This window comes from Corvus moneduloides, chromosome 2, assembly GCF_009650955.1.
Source record: "Corvus moneduloides isolate bCorMon1 chromosome 2, bCorMon1.pri, whole genome shotgun sequence".
NCBI classification, from domain to species: domain Eukaryota; kingdom Metazoa; phylum Chordata; class Aves; order Passeriformes; family Corvidae; genus Corvus; species Corvus moneduloides.
Window position 1 is genome coordinate 99997072 of NC_045477.1, and position 22474 is coordinate 100019545.

Consider the following 22474-nt stretch of genomic DNA (forward strand, 5'->3'; position numbering starts at 1 on the left):
GATGCTTATGCAACCTGCATGTCCATACATTTTCTCAAACATTTTTCAAGTATCCTTGTTCTCTGAAAAATCCTTTGCTGTTGTTGTTTATGGTTTTTATTCATAGCATGTATTTTTAAAAACTTTTCTTCCATGCTCCTGCTGTTGTGTTTTGTTTGTTTATGATTTTTTTAATATCAGATTTACAGCCTTATTTGCTACAGATTGGGCAATTCTTCAATTCTGATATTGTCAATTAGTTTTCTACCCATGCAGGGAAGAAGTGAGCAAGTGCCACACACTGCTAAACAGAATACCAGAATTTGTGTTATCTACTGCATATGTGTAGCATTAGTATTAACCAGAGTATAAATTGCTGCTTTTCTGTTCTTCAGCAATGTCCTATACTGGGAAAAGTATTGCTTAGTTCTTTAGACCTTCCTCTCAGTCCCTGATACTCTGGCTAAAGTGTTGTACTAATTTTGACAGAAGCCTGTCTTTCCATTGCCTCATACTGTGGGTGGCCATTCCCAGCAGATAGTTTTTTTCCAATTAGGTTAATGCTTTCTAAAGACATCTGAATTTTATTGTCTTCTGTAGGTACATCTACAAGGCACAGCACAATGAGCACTGTGTTGTTTATTCACTAGAAGTGTGATGGATTATCATCTCTATCACACATACCAGTGAGGCATCAGAAGGCAGCAGTCTCCACCCTTTGGCCCCAGAAGAGCCAAATTAAATCATCTTACCTGTAGCTTAGAGTCAGGTGAAAATTGGTAGGGTGCGGGGGGGGGGGGGGTGGTCTGCAAGGATTTGTGTTTTGTTTTGTTTTGCTTGTTTGTTTGTTTTTTCCCTTCAGTGAAGATTCTGAATGCAGGAAATATTCTCATTCTGGATCAAAATCAAGTCCCTGAGGTTTGGAAATCAGTAGTCCTGTTCAGTGAAGGGAAATCCAGTGATGCTACAATTATACAAAAATCAAATATATGCTTCTAAATCAGCAGATGTGTGGACTCTGGATGGATTAAATAAAGAACTAATTGCTGGTGTAAATGTTTTAGAAGGACTGACGTCTTTTTCAGGAATATTGTAAAAGGTCATTTGTAGACACAATTATTTTGTCATTATGGCTAATTCTTGATGCAGCAAATAATATGGCTTCCAGTGGCTTATCATTGCAGAGCTGTCTTTCAGTTATTTTAAAGCAAAAAATATTTGAATAAATTTTGTGCCAAAATTTTTGGTCAATCATTCAGATAAAATGATATCATAGAAGTTGTAGCATATTCTAAGGAAGAAACCCTACAAGCAGTAATTTTCATACAATATATCAAAGTGCATTGTTACTAGATTTTGAGGTTTTAAAAATATGAGACTGCTGTTATAGGGGTGCTACAAACTGTAAAACAGTAAGTTGACTGAAGGTGAAAGGAATGTGGTAGTAGACACTCATTAACTTCCTTTCTATGGTGAAAAAATTCAGCAAATTAGTTTTGAGTCTGCAGGGTCCATTTAAAACTAAAAACATCTGCTCAAGAGCTGTTGAAATGCCACTCAGAATGAATTAATTTTATCTAGAGAAAAAAATGCCTATGCAGTGGTCAGAAATGATTTTGAAAGGATAAGCTAAAATAAATATGAAAGAACGGAACTGCAAAAGGAGACAAATATTGGAAAAGACTGTTTCACTTACTTTTTTTATTTCTTATGCTCACTTATTTGGCTCTGCTAACACAACAGAATGCCAGTATTTGGATTTCATCATTGACAACTCATGCTGACACTCCTCCTTACCTATAAGACTAATATTTTCCTATTTGCTTTGACGGGAATTTTGAAATAATGAAGACATTAGGATCTCTGTTTGGCATGGTTTATCATATAGTGAAGGAACTGGAAAATTGAGCAACATGACTTAAATATATGTTCACTAATATATGCTAAGACACAGGTGTTTAAAAACATCATTCAGATGCATGCCAGAAAACAGTCCCTTAAAAGAATTGGAGATATTCAAGGTTTGTGTTAGTGCTTTTGGCCAGACTATAGTCTAGTAACTGAAATGTGCTCATCTTCTGCAGAATCAGATCTAAGGTATTTCTAAAGAACTGAAAGTGGGTCGATTTGTATAAGAAATTAGGAAGAAATTCTTAACTGAGAGGGTGGTGAGACACAGGAAGAGGCTGCTCCATGAAGTTGTAGATGCCTCACCCCTGGAAGTGTTCAAAGATAGGTTGGATGGGTCTTTAAGCAACCTGGTCTAGTGGGAGGTGTCCCTGCCCATGGTAGGGGGGTTGGAACTAGATGGTCTTTAAAGCCACTTTTAACCCAGACCATTCTGTGCTCCTGTGGTTCTATGATAACCCTTCTTGTGTGTGAAAGATCTTTATAGGGACAGTCCTATTAGACAAGACCACACCTGAGCTTTAAACATATTGCTACCATTAATGTACTTTGCAAGTGTTGAACACTCATTGTACCTTACAAGATATCCTAGGTTGCTTGGCTTGCAAGGGCACATTGCTGAAGCCAAACTTAACTTAAACAGTCTGCTTCACTGGTACATTTCTATCTAAGATGTGGTTAGATTTATATTTTGTGCTGGTCATCATAGCCTGGCCTTAGAATTTGATTTATTTCAGTGATATTGATACAAAATCATACCCATAAACCATAAAGGAAGATCACCTACATGGGAGTGACATCAATCAGTCAAGTGGTGAAGCATTTCACTGTTGGCAAATTCCAGAAGAATGTTTACATTTACTTGCTCTCTGCTGTGTTCAGCATAACATTCACACTTCCTTTTCCTGAAAAGAAAAACACCGCTCATCCAGACATAAGGAGAAGTAGGTGAGGTGGGAGGATTCCTTCCTTTTTTTTGTCTTCTGATTCAGAAGGTAACATAAGCACATGTAGAAATATAATTTTTTATCATGAAAAATCAATTTCCTACAAAAGTGCAAGACCCAAAATTATTTTAAAGATGATTTTTTTATTCTGTTTAGATATAACCCATCCAGGCAGTTGATATGTATTTCTAGTTTCTCATTATCTTTAACGCTTCTGTGGGCCTGGCAGCATTTCAGCTTGATGCATGTTGCCCTCATGGACCACTGGCATCTGAGTCTGAAAGTACTTTAAATCCAGGAAAACACTCACCAAGTCCATTCAAACAAAAAGGCTGTAAGCTGGTGTTCACAAAATAAAAAAAAAAAAAAAGTATCAAGTACCCTAAAAACTCACTAGGGTGCTTATTTGCAGTTTCTCAAGTGGAAAGTTATTCAAGAACTCCACTTTCCCTCTCATTTCAAGCCTAATGGGTTTGTGATCCTTTTTGTGAGCCACTCTTGTGCACACAGTCAAGAAGATAATGAAGTAGCCGAGGCACAGATACAGCATTGATAACTAAAGATGCTCTGGTGTTTTTTAGTTCTCAGTTTAAAAGCAGAAAAACCTCTTGATTTTCAAAGCATATCATTCTTTTCAATAAACGGCAACAAACTTCAGCAAGAAGAGAAACTTTCTTATGATCTCATTCACCTTTTGGCTCTGTTTCTACCAAACTCCATTGGTGCCCCTTTCCTGTTCCATCCCAATGCATCTTTTTGACCTTGAATTCAGACATTTTCTACCCCCTTCCTAACCATTTTCTCATGTCAAGTACTTCAGTCCCACAGACTGTAGCTCTTTAATAAGAAAAGCTGTCCTTTGACTTGTCTCTTTCTTTGCTGACACTACACCTACTTTCCCAATTCAACCCCTTCCTCTTCCCTGACAGTGGTAAGGTTCAGAAAGCCCTCTTTCCCATGGATTACAAATCTGTTGTTTTAACCTGATTCCAACTGCTCTCCCCTAAATTATTCACACATACACAAAAAAGTTGTAATCCTTGCCTAACAACCACTCCTCTCACTTCAGTCTGCCATTTGTGTGCTTCTCACGGCTCTGCTCAAACAGTTCTGTGTGTTTACCTGAAGATAAGTCTGCATTTCTTCTGCAGCACTGCCTCTGCCTGAAGTCTGCACAGTGTACAGAGCAGATGTACAAATCATTTACTCTGATTAATGGCGAGGCCGTAGGGAGAGAAGTGCTGAGGTAACACAAGGAGTGTTGTATGGGAGTGGATGTTGGCCCTATGTGTATTTATGTCAGTAGAGACAAATAAAGACATGGAGACAAAAAATATCTTCTCAGACAGTTAATCATTTACCTCCCTTCTAAAATTTAGCAATTTTAGCAATTTTTTAGCAGAAAACGGAGCACCTAATTTTCCTAAGAATTTCTGCTCCATTTTACTCAAAGCCTACAACCCTTTGGCTGTGAGCATGGATTTTTGGCAACGGAACGCCCATTGAGCAGCCCGGATACTCAGCCTTGGACCTCTGAGCACCTGTTGTTTAACAACATGCAAGGAGCAAGTGAGATCCAGACTTTCTAGATATGCTGCTCTACACCTTGCAGGTGATCCATATATTTCCTGCAACTCTTGTCATGTCCAAACATTCTGAACTGACTCCCCACTTGCAGTTCAATATGCATAGACCTCTCTTTTCAGGACTGCGGCCTAAACAATTGAACTGTATATGTTCAGCCAACATGTCCAAAAAGTGGCTGGATTTTCTTCTCCAGGCAGGTAGCAAAAATAGAGCCTGTTTCTTACAGCATTCTCCTAGAGAAAATGGCTTCTCATGGCTTAAATTGGTACGCTGTTGGCTGGGTAAAAACTGTCTGGATATCTGGGCCCAGAGAACAGTGGTGAATGGAGTTACATCCAGCTGCTGGATGGTCACAAGTTGTGATCCCCAGCGGTCAGCATTTGGGTCAGTCCTGTTTCTATCAATGATCTGGATGAGGGGATCAGTGGACCTGGGGGTAAAGACAACAGCCGAATGAACATCAGCCAGCAGTGTCCAAAGGCCAAAGGCATCCTGGCCTGTGTCAGCTATAGTGTGGCCAGCAGGACGAGGGCAGTGATCATCCCCCTGTACTTGGCACTGGTGAGGCTGCCCCTCATATTCTGTGTTCAGTTCTGGGCCCCTCACTGCAAGAAGGACACTGAGGTGCTGGAGCATGTCCAGAGAAGGGCAACAGAGCTGGTGAAGGGTCTGGAGCACCAGTCTGATGAGGAGTGACTAAGGGAGCTGGTGTGGTTTAGCCTGGAGAAAAGAAGGCTCCTGGAAGGAGGTTGTAGTGAGGTGAGGGTTGGTCTCTTCTTCCAAGTAACAAGTGATAGGCTGAGAGGAAATGGCCTCATGTTGTAGCAGGGGGGTTTCGATTAGATATTAGGAAAGATTTCTTCATGGAAACTCTTGTCAAGCACTGGATCAGGCTGTCCAGGGAAGTGGTTGAGTCATCATCTCTGGAGGTATTTGGAAGACGTGGCTTAGTGGTGGACTTGGCAGTGCTGAGTTAATGGTTGGATCTTAGAAGCCTTTCCCAGCCTTAATGATTCTATGATTCTATGATTCTAAGCCTCTATGTTACCAGAACTACCTTGCTCTTAAAACTTGTGGAACTTTTCCTCTCTGTACCATTGTGTCTACATGATTTATCTTCAGATATTTGTAAATGTATGCTGCTCATGGATATCTATTTTTTTAATACTTAGATTGACAGGACAGTAACATCTAGACTGAATATTTTCCTCTGTAAATTCTTACATTTTCTGTGTAGTTTGTTACATATCCCCTTACTACCGATTATTGCAGTAACTCGTTTTTGAGCAATGTATAGTACAAGTGGATAATTGTTCATTTTTTTCTACAGATTTCACTGTACAGAGCAGCTCGTTGTCACACTACTCAGGAGAGCTGTTAGCACATTCCACTTACCAGTTTGTTCAATATGTTTATTTCCATACAATTTTAACCTGACCTAAGTTCTTTTTCCATCCAGTTGTTAAGAAAGTAGCTGTGAATCATGCAGTTAGATGAAGTCACTAGTGGGCATCCGAAAAGGAAGAGATGGGAATTCTTTGTGCATTACTCCCAGGCACTGGTGAGGAAAAATACTTCTGTGAGGGAGCTGCGACTATGTAATGGGCTGGAGGGTCTTCACCACTCCTGTTCATAGCGCATCCCCATCAAGTAGCCCCTGAGATCCCTACTGTATGATGCATAGATATTTCTGATATTCCCTGTCCCTTTGAGATAGGTCAAAGAGCACATATTACATTTCCAGAGTATTTCACAGCCTGGATCCTTCACTGAGCCAGCTGAGGCTCAGAGTTTCTAGATGCCTCAAACCCAAAAGCCCTCAGAGTCCACAACATTCATGCTATTGACAAATTTAGAAATAGGAACATACTAACAGGAGGTGAAACAGCTTGTGTTATTAAAAGAGCTCCTTATGCGCAAAATATTTAATTTATGCCATTCACCAAAACATCCTACTGTTTTGAGTTCACTCATTTCTGGTGTATCTGGACAGCAGACTTAAGTCACAGGAGGAAATTATTGAAAACACAAATCTGTAAAGCAAAGCAAAAAAAAAACCCAAGGCAAAATGTATCATATGCAGAGATTTCTGGCAGCTGTTGAGAATTGAGTGAAATAGCTTGACCCAGAGAAAGAATAAAATATTGGATTCTGACTTTATATAGATTTCAGATTTATAGGCCTAAGATTATATTTCTGAAAAAACACAGTCAGTTGCTAATCCAGGATGGAGATAACCCAGCCTAATTTTTCTCTTTTTGTTTGGGTTTTTTTAGTTTAATTTTGCTTTAACTTTGGACAATAATTCAGCATCATGCCTTTTTTGTATTACCAGAAATACCTTGCTCTTAAAACTTGTGGTACTTTTTCTCTGTGTACCATTGTGTCTACATGATTTATCTTCAGATATTTGTAAATGTATGCTGCTCATGGATATCTATTTTTCTAATACTTAGATTGACAGGACAATAACATCTAGACTGCATATTTTCCTCTGTTAATTTTTGCAGTAACTCTTTTTTTTGAACAATGTATAGTACAAGTAGATAATTGTTCACTTGGTCTACAGATTTCACTGTACTCTTTGCTCACAGGTTGCTTTTGTGTCATTGAGTCTTTTATTTCATCTTCTCTAGCCCTCACAGTTGCTGGTTTTTTTGGGTTTCTTTTATGGCTGTTCTACTTCCTGTCATTTCTTTACATTACTTGATGACAATTAAATTTATAGGGGTACTTCTGCCTTTGTTTTCCTTCTATGAGTTTGAATTGCTTCTTCTGTCTTTCTGTATATCTATTACTTTTCTGTCTCCATAGTCAGGACTTTCTGAACATGGTAATTTCTCTGTAAAAGCAGATCAAATTTTAGTCTATCATTTTGATATTATTTAAATCAAAATAATCAAAAGAAAAATAAAACCAGTCAGGAGAGGACAGAAAAAATTAAGGGTCTGTATTACTTAAACATCACTCTGGCTATATTTAAAGACTTAGATAAAGATTTTTAATTTGGCCTACACTTTCATTAGATAAGACTCGCACATTCAGCTGTGACTCTTGTCATTTCAAGTGTTGATGTCATGTTAACATCAAGATATTTTACAGAAACTTACACATTGTTTCTCTTTACCACTTATGTCCTTTTTACAAAGAATGTTTTGTGAGACTAGGCACAAAGTTAGGAAAACAGTAAATTTCCTAACCTCTAAGTTAGACCCGCACAGCAGATTCTGCTTTTAGAATAATGTTTTGGTTGCAAAATGTCACTACTTCCACATCAGAACATCATGTAGACGTCCATTGCTGTAGAGGATATTGTTACAGTGCCGTTGGCATGCTAGAACTTTCTGCAGCCCTCTACATTGCAGAGCCAGCCAAAAACATAGGAAAACCACAGCAGAATTCCAATGTTTCTGTTGCCTTTGACAAGTATTAATGTTTACTATTAAACTGAATAGCAAGTACTCCTCTCTTGCTGAAAGTAGCAGTACATACATTAGGAATGCAGTGTGCTGCTAAAAGGCATCATTGTTTAATCGCTGAAGACATTCAGGTTTGCACATACACTGAAAAAAGGGGGACACATTAAGACACTTAAATACTAACCCATGAGATTAATATTTGGCAGATTGAGCAAAATGCATGAGGACACAGCCATTGAGCACATGGGCTGCCATGGCTGTGGCTGTGGTTGGTTTTGGCAGACAAATAGGAAGGTCATGAGGAAGAGGGAAGAGGTAGAGGCACCACACCATAAACAGGGAGACACAGGCATGAGGGCAAAGATTTTGGATGAGAGGCAGCTGACTGAGTCTCACACTCATTGTGTGGGATTCAGCGCTCTCAAATTACAAAAAAATGTGTTTATCCAGGCATGCTCCCAATACAATGAATTTTGATGGACGTGACTTGGAATGAGAGTTCAGCTCTGCTAAAATGCATAACCAGCACCGTACAGTGCTGTGTGGACCTGGATTTTGTGTTTCACTGGATTCATTACCTCCCAAAATCAGACCTTTGCTGAATGAATAGTATTTTCTTGACAGCTGTGGAATTCAGTTTTGGAAGACAAAATAACAGTGAATGTTAGAGCTGCACAAAATCTTTGCTATAATCCAATCTGCTGCAAAAAGTAGATCTAAGCCACTAAGAAGGAATTACCCATGAACTCTGAATGAAACCTATGGTTCAGTTTTGTGACATGATTTAATTTTAATATAGCTAGCTAACCTTTGTTAAAAATTCTGGACCACAATTTCACTATATTCTTTACTTTATTTCAGTATGAGTGGGATAAAGTGTAACTCTTTTCATTTCACTTGTGCTCTGAAGAACCACAAAATTTGAAAGATTTATATATTTCTCAGTAAATAAAGACCAGACATTATATCAGCTAGAGGATGATGAGAACCAGGACTAGGTCAGAAAAGTCAGATATGAAGTTACAGTTGTTACATATTTGGTTTCCGAGAGGCAGGATTTTCTTCTAAAGAAAGATTATGATCCAAGATATGGTCTTTCTAAAATAAGGCCAAGCGTATTACTTTGTACTATGTTAATCTCTACTATTGAGATTGTAAAATTTTTGATTGTAAAGACAGTACTGCAAAAATAATCCCCGTCCCTATTATTTTAATTTTGCTCTGGCAGTGTTTGTCAGAAACCAGTGCAATTTGTGTGGAAATCAAGTTGGCCAGTGCATAACTGAATATTTGTTTAAGATTTAGGTTTATGTGCATTTTGAGTGCAGTCTCCAATGTGGCCATGGTCAGAGTTCAAGTGTGGAAAATGAAGTCAGCTGGTACTTTAAAAAAAACCAAAAAATATATCTACAAAAAATAACTGTTCTTTTATTTTTTCAAATTAAAAATTAATTTGAACAAATTAGAATGTATGTTACAATTCAGATCTTAACAAAATTTTGGTTTTCCATCCAGCTTTTAAATATAGATTATACTAAACTAAAAGCCTTAGAAACATCAAGGCTGATTTTTCTCTGAATGAGATTGAAGGTTAGGTCTCTGAATCCACTGTTGAATATTGGATGTAGTTTTAACAGATGTTGAATACTCTTTTCCAGATTTCAAGTACCAGCACTTGAGCGTGATGGCTCAAATGTCCTGAGGAACTCTACCTTAAACTTTGAATTCGAGTAAGATGTGTTTATCTTTTCTGGATACATACACACACATGCTCAATAAATAATAAAAAAAGAAAAATATATATATTCCTAATGGGTAGCTGGGAGCTATTATATGCATTAGATATCCAGCTGCATAGTTGTCAGTTGTCCTTGTCTTGGGGTGATTTCTCAAACCAAGACAGTCCTCTTGAGAGACTGGCGTTTTCTTCCAAGTCTGGACTGGTATTAGAACGGGTTACAGTTTGTGTCATGGTGGTATCAGTCAGTAACCATGGTTGATATTGTTACACCCTGTGTCCTAAATGCTGTCTCTGCTTTCACCTAGGTAACTCTAAGGAGATGAACTTCCCTGCAGCAACTTTTGATGTAGAAAGGGTTCTCAGTAAATAATTTTGTCATAGATTTATTGACAGTGATAACATTTTTGCATTTATTAGTATATACAGTGTAGACTGTAAAACTGATTAATATTAATGTTTGAAAAAAAAAGGCATTTTCTTTGGCAATAGATACGGAGATACCTGGGTAATTTCCATGTTGCATGGAGGGAGCTGCTGGGAGTGTCTGCCGTGAGAGATGACCTGCACTGAGCTTGCACTTTAGGTTCTCAGTGCAGTTACTCAGTAAATTAAAGATTTGTACTCCACGTGATTTATGCATTGCTGGGATTGTGAATAATTTACTACAGACAGGGAGAGGAAACATCGTTTAAAAATGAGGAGTTAAAGTGGGAGGTAGGCTGCTGGTGAGAGACCACATTGTGCTGTGAGAGGCAGCCTCAAGTAAACACAAGGCACAAGTAGCCCAAGTAGGCTTTTATACTAATCTGACATTAGCTATGGTTTTCCTCTGGCAGAATTATTTTATTGAGCTAGAAGATTTATCCCCCTATACTTTGTTTATCCTTTAAATTGCATGCAGGAGTTATAGACTTCATTTTGCCAAAGAGTGTGTCTTTGGAAAAAAAATTTAATTTGAAGAAATGTGTTATAGTTTAAATATTGTTTTCCTGAGGAGAAAAGTGCTACACAATAATTAGCAACAAAGTGACTTATGAAAGGTACTGTTTATTTTGCATTTTGTTTGTTTGGTTTACAGAGCTAGCAAAGCTCATGGAATAATGAGGTGGTGGCACACACCATTCAAAATAAATCAAAACTTTTGATGCCTGAAAACCCTTTCAGAATAGTGAGAAAGTTCAGCCTGAGAAATGAACTGATTCGCAAAATCATTTGCCTAATGCCAGACAAACCCTGTTAGAAGTTAAATTGGTGTGTGAAAAGGAAGACAATATGGTGCCACTGGATAAATAAATAAAATTCCTCTAGTTGAAATACTCTCAGTTTTTGTCATGACATTTTGTGTTAATACATACAGAGATGAAATTATACAAAGACATATGACATTGCTGTAAAAATCTAAAGTGGTTTCTTTAGACTTTTTTAGACAAAGGAAATAACAGAGAGATTAGACTTGTTTCCTGTTAACATAGATACATAAGGTGAGACTGGAGAAAAAAACACTTAACCTTCTGGAAGAGGTAACTAAGATTCCTCTTATATTACATTAGTTAGGGAGTTCTAATGAATTTGAGACCAACTGGATTAAAAGTATTTTAAAAATGTGTAACCAATGGAACTGTAGGCCCTAATGTTAAGTGCATAAACCCCTCAAGCATTAAAATGAAAGTCAGCTCCTTGGTGGTGGGAGCCTGGGGAAAGTTCTCAAAGGGTTCTGTGTCTCCAACTGCCCATTGTGTTTTTGTCAGATGCGCCCAGAGCTGGCTGTTGTCATAGACAAGACCTAGTGTCCCTGCTTTAATGTGGGATGAGAAAATCTATGCTTCACTGTTTTCTTAAGAGGAAGAAAAAGTTCATTAAGACACAGGAATCTGCTTTTTAATCACTCTTCACTGGAATGAAATTTTAAGCCCTCCAGTAGCTGTTTCAAGGGCAGGAGCTCTCCACTTAATGTGAAACAGAAAATACAGCCAGATAAAGCAAAGGAGGAACAGAATCTCTGAGATGAGCTGAAAAGATATTGGGATGCAGTCAACTTGTTGTTTTTAATAATTTCAATAAGAAATGCTGGGATAAATTAGGTACGCAATGGAAATTCAGATTTCAAAAGACATGTGTGATCCAGAGGGCTTTTGGGTGTCTAAAATTGCTATTTTCATGGGAATTACTAAAAAGGCAGAAATTCTAAATTATAAAACCACACTATCATGTTTCAGACTGCAGTTTTTATTTCCTCATAAGGTATGAGATACCTTCATATTCTTAGCATTGCTTCTAGTGAATAACAACAAGAATTATTTTATTATCATTATCATTATCACTATTTTTTTTTTTTTTTTCAGATTAGCAATGAAGTTATTTTTAAAACAAAGCTATGAATAGAGCTGTTTCCCCACAGTCCACATCATGGAAAGAAGAATAATCTCTGACTTGCTCTTCTTTCTCTCTCTCTTTCTCTTGTGAATAAATTGCTTGGCTTGCAGCTCATCCTTTCCTATTTAAAATAAAATTTTAGGGTTTCTCAAGAACTGCTGAAGATTCTGATCCCAAAATCAACAGAAGCCAAAGCAAAGAATTGAATCAACCTCTGTAAGATTTGGATTGGCTGTGTAACATACAATCAGTTACTTTTTTTCCTTTTGCACAGGCCGGCAACCCCTTTGCTACCATGTGGAGGATATTAATACAACGTTGAAACATTTTGCAAAGAAAAATAGCAGAGAATTTAAAAGGTCTTGCATTAGAACCCAGTTCAAAGAAAAAAAAAAGAAAAAAAAATACTAAACAGGTTATTTTAGCAGTTGCATTCTATGTTACATTTAGTGACTGGATATATACTGGCTTAATGTACAGGAGAACAAGTTTGCTACCTATTTTATTCTCTTACAGAATTACATTTAGAGCATTAGAAATATTGAAATTCTAAGAAGATATGATTGTTATGTAAATATGTCACATGTATATTGTGTGTTGTAAATTTTTAACTCCATTGTAATTTCCTTGACCTTTTTCAGGAGAGAAGATCAAACTAAAAATGAAAACTGAGGAATAGACAGAAGGTTCCAAATGTAGTACAAGCCCCCTAATTTTGGCAAGCTTTCCAGCACAGCACCCAAGGGGTTGATCCCAGCCAGAAGAACACTTTGGCAAAGAGAAACCTCTAATAGCAGACGCATCTGCTGTAAAATGTTGGCTGTTGTTAAGCCAGAGAGACCTGGTTAAAGACCAAGAAATTTTAAAGTCTTCTGAAATACATATATTTCTGAGCTGGTTGGGGAACTGGTGTATTTCAGTGTCAAACTGATGATCTAACAGTGAGGGTGTACAAGAGAGAGATGTTTCCAGAGTTACTGTAACCTAATGAACACTGTAATATAATTATTATTAAAAAAACCCTGCTGTGATGACTTGTGAAGGAATGTCGTCTTAGTTACCAAAACACCCAGGGGTCCTTGCATTATTCAATACTCATGTGGAAAAAATATCCAAAATACTACGATTGCTTATTTTGCAATGGCTACGTGTACTACATAATTTCTTTGCAATGCTTATTTTGTTCTGGAGGGAAAATCTGCATAAGACTTTACACTTCTCCAGTTTCCTACACCTTAAAAATCAAGAACTTGACAAATATTTATGAACTGTACTTCCTAGCGTCAAAATCTGTAGTAGGAGGCAGTGCTGTTGTCTCTGTTTTTCACGGCTGATAAAGTGAAATATTCATGATTATCCACAAGAACATCATTTTCAGGAAGAACTTAGCCTTTTTTGTTCATGATTCATTGTTTTGTTAAATGTGCTGCACATAAAATGAAGCAGTTTTAAATTATCTTCTGTCTGGGGTCTTACTGGGGTTTGAATAATAATAGCTGGTGAAGAAAGCTGTAGCAGAAACAGAAATGTAGTACTTGGGATTTTCAGCATCCATCAGTTCCTTGAACAAGATGACACATTTTCAGTTTTCTGGTTGGTTATTCAGACCTGTTTATTTTTTAAATATAAAAGTACAGTTCTTTCTTGGAAGGTATCTTGAGGCAGTCCAGTAGCATTTGTCACAGGAGATGCAGACACTCCCTTTTAAAACTACTGTTCATGACTTTGTTGGGAATAGCTCAGTATGGTGCTGATCTGTGGGTCAAAAGATGGACCTTTGTGCAAGTTCTGATCACACTTGCGCCATTCTCATTAATGGATTTAAAAATGCTGGGGTTCTTGGGCCTTTTTGCTTAGGTGTCCAGTGTCAAATAGATTTATAAAAAAAGATGCAGTTTACCTGGGTTTCATTAGCAGAATAAAAAAGAAGCTTACCCAGCTGCCATGCTGGAAAGGGCAGAGCTAGTGCAGCAGGCCACCCTGCAGTTCCTGCCCATGATTTCTTGGCCTGTTTTTCCAGTAAACATTGGAAAACATTTTTGGAGTTGTTTCATTGCTCAGTAGGTTTCTCTCACTAATGAGGGAGTCTTAATAGGCAGGAAATCTAGAAAAATAAATAAGCCATGTCCTACAGCATTTAGTCAAGGTGAAGGGACCTTTAGCCATGAGAAAGAAGGACCTTCTTTTGCCTGGCTTTGTATCATGGACCTTAGTTATTTCTAGGGGATTTTATTCCGCTGGTGATTGAAAAGAAATTGCTTTTTGTATGCTTGGGAGAGTCTTCCTCTTGACCAAGTATAGGTTTGTCAAGGTGTATTAGGTAAATAACTTACCAGGGTGTAATTATGGGCTTTTGAAAATTAAGGCAAAGTTCAAGTAGTGTTATCCTGTTGGTGGGGAATGGAAGGGCTGAATTGAGGTGACCAAAGGGCACAGCCGCTTTGGGCAAATACATTTTATTCCTGTAGGATTACACGCTTAAGTATTCTGGAGAAAACTTTTTTTCATGAAAAAATAGTTAAGTTGCACCAGTTTGATTTTTGGCTCTATGACTACAATTTAATGATTTTCCCCATTCCCAGGTACTGACATTTTAATTCAGTTGCAATTAGATCCATGGTAGCCTACCCACTTTATATTTGAAGGAAATGCTGGGAGATCAGAACATTTAATTTCTATCACCTCCATAATTAAAGTTAACTGCAGTAGTACCTTTGAGATGCTGTACCTGCCATAAGCCTCTAAGTTTCTAACACATTGTTTAAAGGAGAAGCTTTGAAACATGATCCTTGCTTTGTAGCAATCACTATAATCATGCTCTGGAAACATAAAACCTGCTATTCAAAGGCTATTACCTTTGAACATCCCCTAAAGGAGTTTGTTATATAAAACTCTCTCACGCTCACATGAGCAACTAGCTGAAGAAGAAAAGATGCATGAGCACTCCAACATTTGTTACAGTATAAGCTGCACTTGCACACTACGCAGCTTTTTGCCAAGTCAGAGAGGACAATTTTGATGTGCTACTTCTGCAGCCACCAAGGATTTTACAGACGGCTCGACCTGCCATGTGTTGGCTCTACCTGCTCAGATCTTCTGGAACCTTTGAAGGGTCAAAAGCTCCTGTCTGAAAGAGCAGTTCTGAACTCGTATGTCTGATGTAAGAGTTTGTTCATGCATTTGGTAATGAGTTTTTCTACAATGTCCTGCAGTCTATTTATTAAAACACCAGTGTCTTTTACTGAGACATCATTAATGCACCAATAAAAGTAGTGTATATGCTCAAGTGGCTCATAGCTGTTTATTGATGCAGCTCTCTGTGTTGTTTTCCAAAAGAAGATGGCTGACACGGGGCTGGAGCTGCTGCAGTCCACCTGGTGAGTGGGGAGTTTCAGAGAAACAACACCCTTCACTGCCAAGACTAGTAGAAGCAGTATTTTAGTGTAAGTAAAAAGAGCTGGGCCCGAGCAATTCCTCCGGGCTATTTCACCAACACAGTGTTCGCCTGACTGAAACAGGGCAGACATACTTAATGAGGATCTTCGGGAGGTGCTGGACCTGTGCCTGTCAGGAGGATTAAGTAAAAAAAAATAATTTGGGCAAACTGCTGACCTGTGCTTTGGCAGAGGCTCATTACAAATTTGAAACAGCAGAGGAAGGGCCCAGCAGACCTTTCAAGCACTGGGAAAAAGAACCACAAGAAGAAAACACTTGCATTTTATTTGGCCCTGAGCTTCTTGAAGGAGACCATATCATGGAATGAGCAGGAGGAGGAGTTCATTCCCTCTGAAAGGGCAGAAATCACAACTCTTCATACAGTGAAAGAAGGAGCTTTTATTTTAACTTGCTGAGAACAGCCAAGGAATCTAGTAATTATTCTGGCCAGGTTTATGCTAGAAGGACATTGTCAAATGCTTTATAAAACAGATTATAAAACTCTTCAGCACTTCAGCACTTTCTCCTAAATGCATGAAAATAATTCTTCCATTACCAGTTGCAGCCTTCACCATTTGGCAGCAATCTGTCCCCGCTCCCCACTTTAATTTATATTTAAAAAATACCGTTACACATACATTACACATTGAATCTGTTCTTCAGTGGCTTGCAAGTTCACCTCTCCCTATCTGCTCCACAGAGAACCAAGATTCAGGGTGGAGAAATTATATGAAGAGAGGAAAAAATAGTGAAGGGAAAGAAGACTAAAACATTGGAATTGTATCTGTTTGAACACTGCTTTGGCTGTGATCATCATTACTAAATATGACATGATGCAGGAAAGATTATTACTTAAAATATGTGTTTTACGTCTCTGACGGACAGGTTGTTAGAATCATATATAAACAATAACTTCAGCTGCAGGAACTAATGGGAGGGAGAGGGCTGATGAAAGGGCCACATGATGATTAGGAAGCAACTGTAAATGGGGGAGAGTTTGTCTTCCATGATGAGGAGCATGTCCTATGACAATCTCCATGTATTTGTGTGTTTGTGTAATGGAGGGGGTTGAAAAGGAGAGATGCAGTTTGCCATGCCTCTTCTAGTAAATCTGTCACCACTGGGTGAATTGAAAATGAACTTCTGGTGAAGGGGCAGCTCCAGAGAAGGGAGAGTACCCCTGTTCCCAAAGCCCTTCACCCCTTTTTTGTCCTGGCATGCTACTTCAGTATATAAAAATTTCCCAACACAGGGATCAATTCCATGCTTCTGTTTGCTGTTGTAAATTCATCTGTGTTCTTTCCACCTCTGTCATGGCTCCAGGGAGCCTGCACTTATTGCTCTCTTTGATCTGTGTTAATGGCATCCTTTGAGACAACTGGAATTCAAGCCTTTACCTCTCCCAGAGTAGAAAAGCCTGATTCTCTTAGTATTTGAGTCAGTTTTGGCTTTTTGGGTCTGCACAGCAGTTCCTGTGTTCCTGAGCTCGTGGCAGCTTTCTTCAGGTGAGGTATTCTTTCAGAACTGCCATCTGCACACACACAGAGTGGGAAAGAGCTGGCTAAGGAGTAGCTTTCTAACAACAACAAGAAAAGGAACTGAGCTCATTGTGGAGGACAAGCAGAATGTGAGCCAACAGTGTTGTGCAAAAGGCACTTCAGGAGGCATTTTGTCTGCATGACACATTAAGTGATCCTTCAAGTTTTCTTGAAGCTTCAGCTGGAGCACTAAGAATTATCTGGGGTAATTAAGAAAGGATGTGAACTGGTTGGACAGTGATCAGAGAATGATCAGAGAAGAATACTGGTGATGATGAGATTGTGGATAAAAAAGAGCTTCAGGAGGGTGACTGAACATGGACGGCTTAGCCTAGAAAGCAAGAAAACTAAGGGGAACATGGTAACAGTTTTCTATCAATTGAATACAGAAAGGAATTAAAAAATCTTTTTATATGCCTCCAATAAGAAATAACAGGTCTGTATTGAAGAAAGTGAGATTAATTGAGATAAGAACAAAAATATTTTTAATGCCAAATGTCATAGGTCTGTGGAATAATTTATCCAGTAAGTATATAAAGTCATTCCCAATAAAAGTAGGTATAAACAAACATGTTAAACAGATGCTGATGAGAATCACATTCTTTACAGATGATGGAGTAAGTGACATACCAAATACCCTTCTGTTCATATTTCCTAAATATCTTTGTTTATTTTTTGTCTCAGCTGTAAGAAGAAAGCACACTAATATGCAGGGCTTTTCAAAAAGTTCATATGTATGTATTTGACATTACTGTCTGCTCATGCTGCATTATAAAGGAAGGTATGCCCAAATTCCTCAGACTGCTGTAATGTGGATCATTGCATACCTATCTGAACACCTTCCTCTTGGAAAGGGAGACTTTTTCTCTGACCTGAGTCATTAGTTCTCCAAGTTCTTACATTTTTAAATTATTTTGGTAGACTGAATGAAAAGCCACCTTGAGCTATGGCTCTCCCAGGATTTTCTTGGAACCAGCAAGTTTTCCCTGCTAACTGTCTTCTCCTCATCTTGTGATGAATTGTAAGGTCTGCTAGAAAACTCACAGGGAAGGAAGACAATGCTTCTTTCCTGTATTTTTTCCTTGACTATTTATGTATAAGCTGGACAGGAAATCTCCTACTCACCAAGACAACATGTTCTGAAAATAAATTAAAGAGCATAACCACGTCTGCCACTATAGATCCTTGAAATGTTGAGATTTTCGAATGTTACTACACAATCCAGACCATGTTACATCTGACAGAAACTGCAGACAGAAAAAAGTTAATTTCTACCTTATTTCCTCTTTCCTAATATGCCCTGCTTAACTGAATAAAAACTTCCCTGAAAGAAAAGAAGCTATGAGGCAATTTTTTTCTTCTCACAAAATAAGTTCTCAATATAGCCTTTAAAAATGTGGCAATATAAATGAATAAATATGCCATTTATTCAAATTACTTTCATCTATAGAAAGTAAGTGGATTAGAGGGTTACTGTCAGGTCAGTTCAGCCTTACTGTTTAGCTTTTGTGGAAAAACTAGATGTGACAGGTGTAACCAATCTATTGTAAGTTAAGTTGAATCATTGTGATATCTCAATTTATTTCTGATGGTAATGTGTCTCCTTTAAGCCATAAAACCATGTTATGCAATTGAATTATATACTGTACAAAACTTAACTGAAATAGCACTTGTAATTTACCTTCATTTCAACATTTAACTTTTAAAGCAAAAGTGATCAAAGAAGTTTTAGAAAATTGTATTTCAAAGTATTTTTTTAGGTTCTACTCACCTATAAGACAAATATAGTTGATAGTTTTCTTGAAATATGCATTGAGTTCTGAGTCCATTTTCTGCAAACCACTACATCCAGAGGACAGATATCAGCCAGGTCCACAAAGGAGCTCCCATGTAGTCAGTGGGAAAAAACAGGATATATCCTGTATTACCATTTGAATTTTCCTTTTGATAGACATACAGGTTAGAAACATTCTGCAACATTTATTTCAACTCTATTTGGTAAAGTGTTTGTACCTTTTCCATTTTGAGAAGTCTGAGATATACTTTCATAATAAAACCCCCTAGCCTATTAACCACCAGCTACTTTAATTCAAAAAAACAACCAAAACCTTGTCAAAATCAGGTATTAAAAGGCTACTGGAAGTTCATGTTCATGCATTTGCCTGTAACAGAAGATAATTATTAAACTTATGTACTACAGAGAAGTGTCATGACATGGAAGACCTCTAAAGTTCAAATTAAATTTTAGACGTATTCTGTGACCTTTTCAGATATCCCAGTTACAGTATTTCGAAGAGTACTTATAGAAAAGACTCTAGAAAGAAAATATGGCCTCTTAAGAAATGAGTAACTCACACTCTGCAAGGACAAATGAAATATGTGCAGGTATTCTAATAAAAATCTCTGTACACTATCTGGAAGCCATATATTAGTTTTCTCTTTTACTGTTTCTTTTCTTCTTTGCATTTGTTTTGTGAATTCTTTTACTTGGAGTTCAAGTCAAAATGCAGGAGACAGGGAGTTTATCTTCAGACTTAGATGTTTATTATATTTTATCTGTATTACAGCTGCACAGAGTGTGCCTCTAAGTTAACAAGGTGGAAAATGGCCGTGAGTTCTTACTTCCAAGGCCTTTTAAGGTCCAAATCACCCAATTATGGAATGCCAAATAATTTGTTTTTACTTATAATCCAATAACTAACTATTCACGATCTGCACTGCAGGTTTTTTGACCCAATACCAAAACACTTAGGTTTGTGAAGAAGGAAGGAGAAAAGAAGAACAAATCCACACCCCAAATCCTCCATATTGTTACTATATCCCACAAACCTAATTTTTCTACATCTCTACATATTTCACCCAGTGATATAACTTTAATTACACAGCAACAACTTTAGTGTTATCACACAATTTGGGAAGCCTTTCCCAAGGCCTCAGGTCAAATTCAGTGTGCTTCTGAGGATCACTGTCTGTCAGCACTGAAAGACTGAAATTCTCAGAACTCAGGGTTCCAACAGCCATAGTTACAGTGAGGATGCAAAATGTGTACGTGTTTACTCAAGCATGCATATATTTGACAATCAGAGCAGATGAGCCTTACACATACAAATTCTGATCATGCAGAGTTTATTTATAGCATTTATCACAACTTCTTTTGGTAGGACAACTCACATACGTAGTATTTCCAGGATGATAACTGCATGAAGTGTATTGCATAAGCCAGTCGGAAAAAACACTAGTTTTACATTTGATCATTGAAATCCAATTCTGACCTTGCACAGGACACCCCAAGACTCACACTATGTGCCTGAGAACATTGTCCAGACATGTCTTGAACTCCATCAGGCTGGTGCTGTGACCACTTCCCTGGGGAGCTCTTTCCAGTGCCCAGTCACCCTCAATAAAGAACCTTTTCCTAATATCCAGCCTAAATCTTTCCTGACACAATTTCATACCATTCTTTTGGGTCCTATCACTGGTCACCACAGAGAAGAGATCAGTTGTAGCCCTCCTCTTCTCCTCACAGGAGGTTGTAGACTTCAGTGAGGTCTTCCCTCAGTCTTTTCCTCTCTATGCTGAACAAAGTGACCTCATCTGCTCCTGATATGGCTTTCCCTCGACTCCTCATGATCTTTGTGGCCCTCCTTTGGATGGATAAAGAACCAATCTGAGTGGGGCAGCTCATTTGCTGGGGGGAGAGGATCCAGAGGGAACTTGACAAGCTTGAGGAGTGGGCCTGTGCAAACCTCATGAAGTTCAACAAGGCTAGTGTAAGGTCCTGCATGTGAGGCAATCACCAGTATCAGTACAGGCTGGAGGATGAATGGATTGAAGCAGCCCTGCGGAGAAGGACTTGGAGATACTGATAGACAAAAAAAATTGTACAGGGATCAGCAACATGCACTTGCAGTGCAGAAATCCAGCTTTATCCTGGGCTGCATCAAGAGCAGTATGGCCAGCAGGATGAGAGAGGTGATTCTGTCCCTTTACTCCACTCTTATAAAACCCCATCTGAAGTACTGTGTCCAGTTCTGGAGACAGGAAAGATGTGGACCTGTTGGGTCCAGAGAGTGTCCATGAAGATGATCGGAGGCCTGGAGTGCCTCTCCTATGAAAATGGGCTGAGAGAGTTGGGCTTGCTCAAGGGATAATGGTTTTAAACTGACAGAGGGTAGATTTCAATTGGATGTAAGGAAGACATTTTTTACAAGGATTGTGGTGAGGCACTGGAATAGGTTTCCTAGAGAAATTGTGGATATCCCATTACTGGAAGTGTTTAAGGCCAAGTTGGATGAGGTCTTGAGCAGCTTGCTCTAGTGAAAGGTGTCCATGGCAAGGCTGCTGGGCTAGTGGATCTTTAAATATCTTTTTAGAAGTGTCTCTCAATCCAAACTGTTCTGTTGTTCTGTGGTTCTATGATGTTATGATTCTACATTGTTATAGCCTTAATTTTCAAACATATTCATTAGCTTAAACTCTCCATTTGATACTTGTGTCATCTTACAAAGCACTTCTCAGAGACTGGGGAAGAACCTCAGATACCTCTCTTGTTTGTATTTAGGTGGCATGTACCCTAAATCTTACTTAGGAAGATTGGAACATATTTCAGAAAAATAGAACATGTTCAAATGGAGCAAAAAGTTATGGATAAAAGACAGGAAAAAGGACAGGAATAAAATACGCTCATTCTTGGCACAGGAATAGTTAAATACCCCACCTGCTTTTGCATTATCTGAATAAGTATTTTAAAGATAGGACTTTTGTTTATAGATTTGTGTCTTTGGATCATCTCAAAGATTATCAGCAAAAAATAAAGAAGAAATTTTATTTGTATACTTCTGATATTCAGAGGAATACTGTGATGGTTTTATTGGTCATAAATCAATTTTATCAATTCAAAACAAACAGTGCAATTCAGTCATCACCACTCATACTGAAAGGTAGGAAATGATCTCTCAGCTACCTACTCTGACTTTTGTAACATGCGTTTTAAATTTATACATGTAACTGAGGAAAATGAGCATGTACTCCAGAGCACAAAATAAAATTTCTCCAGCTATAGTAATTTTCTTTTTGTTTTGTTCACAGGTAAAATAAATTGAGTAATCTGGGAAAAGAATCCAAACTTACTGTCTCTTTTCTGTTGCTTGCATAGCAAGAGTAGAGGAAGAAGGAACTCCTAAACTAATTTTTTGTAGTGAGATTGTTAGCAGAAGAGTGTTGGCTGGTAAGGTCTCATTATTCAAATGCTATCACATTAGTTTCTTGCTTGTTCACTTTTGAAGCACATATAGAAAGTGAGCTCTGTTGCACAGGGAAGGTTCTTGTCAAGAGAAAGGTGGTACCCAGTGCTGCTCCTCTTGTGAATTATAGTGGCTTTGTTCTTACTGAATCCAATGGAACAGACCACCTGAAAAAAAGAAAAAGTAGTTTTTGTGCTCTTCCCAAAGTAATCTCTGGTAAAAACAACAGGAGAGGGAATGAGCATGGAAGTAATAAGAGGAGCTGACTGCTCATTTTGAATGTGGTGTATACCCAGTTTGCACT